The sequence below is a fragment of the Portunus trituberculatus genome, chromosome 36, assembly GCF_017591435.1.
Source record: "Portunus trituberculatus isolate SZX2019 chromosome 36, ASM1759143v1, whole genome shotgun sequence".
In the NCBI taxonomy this organism is placed as follows: Eukaryota; Metazoa; Arthropoda; class Malacostraca; order Decapoda; family Portunidae; genus Portunus; species Portunus trituberculatus.
The window spans coordinates 9,576,420-9,581,419 of NC_059290.1; the positions used below are offsets into that span (position 1 = coordinate 9,576,420).

A 5,000-nucleotide genomic window follows, 5' to 3' on the forward strand; every position below is an offset into this window, starting at 1 on the left:
ATCAGTAAGTATAGTAGTTCAATTTGTTTGAATCTATTTCTCTATTCTATTCTCTTATGCCTCACTCTCTGCAGGAGTGTCCCATAACGGGTAGCTATGGCAGAAGAGCCTCCACCTCCCTCTGTCCATACATTCTCTCCTTGCTTGTTCTAGCACTCCTTTCCCACTCAAGTAAAATGTTTGAGTGCTGTTTGTTTCATGTAACATATCAGTGATATCTATATAATGTCTTTACAATATAAGTCTTGTATAGATGGTAGTGCAATAGTAAAGTGTTGGTCACGCAACCAAATGTTCAAGTTTTTGGAAACTGTGACCATATTTAATGAAGAGGTAAATAGAAATTGACTAATATTTTTTTTTTTTTTTTTTTTTCTAAGAAAGTGTGTGTGCAAGCATCCAGACTATAGGCATAAAACAGCAGCCTCTGTCGAAGTCATTATGAAAGAATGGTTCCACACAGCCAGAGACCGAGATGGAGGGTGATGAAGGAGGGATTTAAGTGTAAACCACTAACAACAGTGTGAACACACACAAATAATAGTGAAGCTTTGCAGGTCACAGCTGTGAGTGTTATGCATGCACCACATAACATATAGCTATAGGTATTCTGTTAATAACTGAACTTTGGAAATGTTTCCCATTTTGTACTCCCTCACCTACACACCTGTGTGACTCAGGAACCCACCATCAGTGAATAAACTCTAGTATACTGTCATGATGCCCTCTACAATATGGTGCTATTATGTGCCTAATACTAGTATACTGAAAGTAGGAATAAACAAAATGGTGGGACCACTACCTTATGGTGCTCTCATCTGCCAATGACTAGTAATAAAACATATATTTCAAAAAGACACTAATTTCAGTCTCACAGGTTTTGAAGGGTAGTTTAATGGTCCTATTGACAGATTAGTATGATATCTTCTCTATCAACAGCACAAAAACTCTTACGAATAAGGCTTGTCCTATCTGTGGGCTTTGAAAATTGTGGCAACATACCCTATATTTTAAAAAGATTCTAATTTCAGTCTCACAGGTTTTGAAGGGTAGTTTAATGGCCCTATTGACAGATTAGTATGATATCTTCTCTATCAACAGCACAAAAACTCTTACGAAAAAGGCTTGTCATATCTGTGGGCTTTGAAAATTGTGGCAACATACCCTATATTTTAAAAGATTCTAATTTCAGTCACTCGGGTTTTAAGGGTAGTCTCACCTCGGTGGCCATATAACCTATATTTTCAAAAGACTATTGTTTCAGTTACACAGGTTTTTAAGGGTAATCTGATAGTTCTATTAACTTAACATAAATTAACATAACATAACATAACAAATAATAGGGCCACCAGGGCCCATCTACTTTATCCTGTATCAGTCGCACAGCGACCTCGTCATCAGTACTTAAAGATACACTTACAAGTACACAATACATTATATACTAATTCTAAATATTTGGCCCATTAACAGGGCTAAGTCCTGCAGCGAATTCCTCTACAATCTGTGATCCCCATGTCTTGTTTAACTATAGTAAATTTCTTATAAAAACTATCATGCAGCGCTATACATAACTATAAATCTAATAAATTTAAGTGCTTATCTAATCTGTTTTTAAACATTGTCAAACTAGTGCTATTTACAACCCTCTCTGGCAATGCATTCCAGAAGTCTACCACCCTATGACTAAAGAAATATTTTCTTATATCTAACCTGCAGCCTTGTTTTCTAATCTTCCTGCCATGATTTCTAGTCCTACACATACTCAAACACACTCAAAACACACCCAAACAGACTCAAACACACCCAAAGACACCTCAATATACCCAAACATACCAAAACACATGAAACACACTCCCAAACACACCTGAATATATCCAAACATACCAAAACACATCTAAACACACTCAAAACACATCCAAAACACCTCAAAACACACCCCAAATGCTCCCAAGAACCCCAAAACACACCAAACACACTCAAAACACACCCAAACAGACACAAAACACACCCAAATGCATCCAAACACACTCACTCGCACCTCTTCCTTTTGTGTGAGTCCGTAATACACTTCCTTGATCTGGGAGAAGGTGGTGATGGCGGTGGACAAAACGGGTGTGGTGTTTTTAAAGGCCGTTTTAATCTCCATCCTTGACTTCAAATAAATCAGCGTGTCGTTTTCTGCGGACCTGCAAATGTTTGGTTAGGTTAGATTAGGTCAGTTAAAAATAAATAAATCAATAAATAAAATTACAAGGTTAGGTTAGACTGAGAGAAGAATATGACATTCAAACAACAAGATCGCATAGTAAAAATCTGAGGAAGGGAAGGTGTCTGGGAGATGTTAAAAAGATATAGTTTCCCGCAAAGATGTGTGAGACGTGGAACAGTTTGGGTGAAGAAGTGGTGTTAGCAACGAGTGTCCAGAGCTTAAAGAAAAATTGGATAAGTGTAGATATGGAGACAGGGCCACACCAGCGTAAAGCCCAGGCCCTGGAAAACTACACCTAGGTAAACACACACACACACACACACACACACACACACACACACACACACACACACACACACACACACACACACACACACTCACACATATAAAACCATGTTTATCAAACTTATTACGCTTCTACTCCTGGGTTACAGAAGGACTGGAAAGCAGAGACGGATGATGGACACAGTATACCTGGATGTAAAAAGGTTTTGATAAAGTCCCGCATGGAAGACTATTTTGGGAAGTAGAGAACATAGGAGGACTGTGAGGAACCGTGCTCCAATGGACAAGAGATTATTTGAAGGATAGGGAAATGAAAACTGTGATCAGAGATACATACTCATCTTGGGGTTAAGTAACCAGCAGAGTGCCACAAGGGTCAGTGTTAGCCCCCATTATGTTTCAGATTTATGTAAACGACATTCACATTAGAGTAATCAGTTCTATTAATATATTTGGTGATGATGTAGAGCTGCTAAGAGTTATCAAAACCAGGGAGGACTGTTTGCTGTTACAGAAAGATAGAAACAAGATTTATGAGTGGAGTAAGAGAAGACCGGTAAGGAACTATTTGATGGGAGAGGAAAAAATAATGAAGACTAAAGAGGAAAAAGATCTGGGAGTGATTATACAGGAAAATCTGAACCCCTAAAAACCCATAAGTAAGATATTTGGATTATCATATCAATACAACAAGGTAAATACTTCAAAGACAACCTATAGCTTACAATATCCTCAAAATTTCAAGTCATAAATTTTATAACTTTGTTTTTAAATAAATTTTTCAAATCTGGATCACAGCATGCCCTTAAATTGTTGAAAATGTAAGAGAAAACAGGAAAAAATATTAGGAAAAACATTAAAAAAACATGAACAGAACTGCAAAAGAAAGGGAGGGAATAGTACTGGGGTTGTTGCACTAGGTTAGGCTGGGATGGGCTGGGAATTATTGAAAAAAAGAGGAAAAAAAAAAAAAAAAAAAAAAAAAAAATATATATATATATATATATATATATATATATATATATATATATATATATATATATATATATATATATACATATATGATATCATAGTTTGGTGCAGAGTGTTTGGACCTGCCAGGGAGAGAGAGGGAGTGGTTATCGGGTGCTACATTAGGTTAGGTTGGGAAAAAGGCCGAGGTTGTTGAAAAGTAAGAAAGAAAAAAATAAATAAATAAATGAAGTTACACCACCTGCTAGTGTTTCAACATGCAGATGAGACACACATCCAAACATCACCCAAACACATCTTAAACACACCCAAAACACACTCAAAACCCCCCCAAAAACATACCTAAATACCCCAAACACACACCCAAATATCCCCAAAACCCCAAAACACTCAAACACCACAAAAACACACCCAAACCCCAAAAAACACCCTTTCACCCCAAACACCCCCAAAAACCAAAAAACACACCCAAACCCCTCCAGTTTTACAGGGATGTTTGATGATCTATTGACAGATTAACATGATATCTAGCAAATCAAAAGCAGAAACAGAAACACTCTTAAGAACAAACTTCCTCCTAACTGTGGACTTTGAAAACAGTGGTCGCCTAAGTTGTATTTCTAAAAGACACTTGTTTCAACACTACTATTTCAATCACTGCAAAACCAACCCTCAAAAATATGTGCCCTCAGCGCTTTACAAATCAGAATCACACGGGTTTTTAAGGGAGGTTTGATGGATGTATTGACAGATTACATTGATATCAACCTTATCAAAGATAGATATCATGCACAGACCACTTAAAACCCTTAAAACTAAACTAAAACACACTCAATACACCATACAACAACTCAAAATTCCCTAACCGCACTCAGAACACACCCATATATTCAAACACCCTCTACACCACACTCAAGTTAAGTAAAATATACTTAAAACATCTAACACACACTGAAAACACACAAAATACACCCAAAACACCCTGCAACACTACCAAACACACTCAAAATACTTTAGATATAACCCAAAAACACAAAAATGCGTTATAAAGAACAGTAACATTAAAAAGGGGACTTACCTAAATATTGTGGCTTGGCTCCTCCTCTTCTTCCACTTCCATTTTTCCTTTCTTCTTCGTCCTCTTCCTTTGTTCTTTCTTCTCCTGCTCCCATCTACACGCCTGAGCCTAGAAACACATCAAAACACTTAGAAAACACTAGATATTAGGCAAAATATTGAGGAAGTGGAGGGAGAGTACCTATTGTGGCTTGCTTGCTCCCCCACTTATTCCTCCCTTTCTCATTCCTTCCTCCTCACCCTCCTTTATCTCTCTTTCCTTCTTCCTTCTGCTACTAATATCTACACACCTGAGCCAAGAAACACAGGAAAACACGTAGAAATCACTAGATATTAGGCAAAATATCGACGAACTGGGCGGTAGGGAGGGAGCTTACTTTTTTATGACTTGATAGATACTTTAATTAGTATCCAAACCATCAAAACATCTCCTGCTTAACTAGTTTTAAAAAACTGT

The 5,000-nt window shown here is 37.2% G+C and overlaps 1 long non-coding RNA gene across 5 annotated transcripts in view; it reads right to left on the reverse strand.

Annotated features, from left to right (window-relative positions):
* The window catches only part of LOC123513425, a 62,055-nt gene that overhangs the window by 6,240 nt on the left and 50,815 nt on the right, over positions 1–5,000 (reverse strand). For 4 of the 5 annotated variants that reach the window (XR_006677347.1, XR_006677338.1, XR_006677339.1 and 1 more), the window contains one exon: positions 2,039–2,186. This is a non-coding gene — a long non-coding RNA (uncharacterized LOC123513425). Of the gene's footprint in view, positions 1–2,038; positions 2,187–4,544; positions 4,611–5,000 lie in introns of those variants that run through there. The other variant, XR_006677342.1, reaches the window with a different exon arrangement.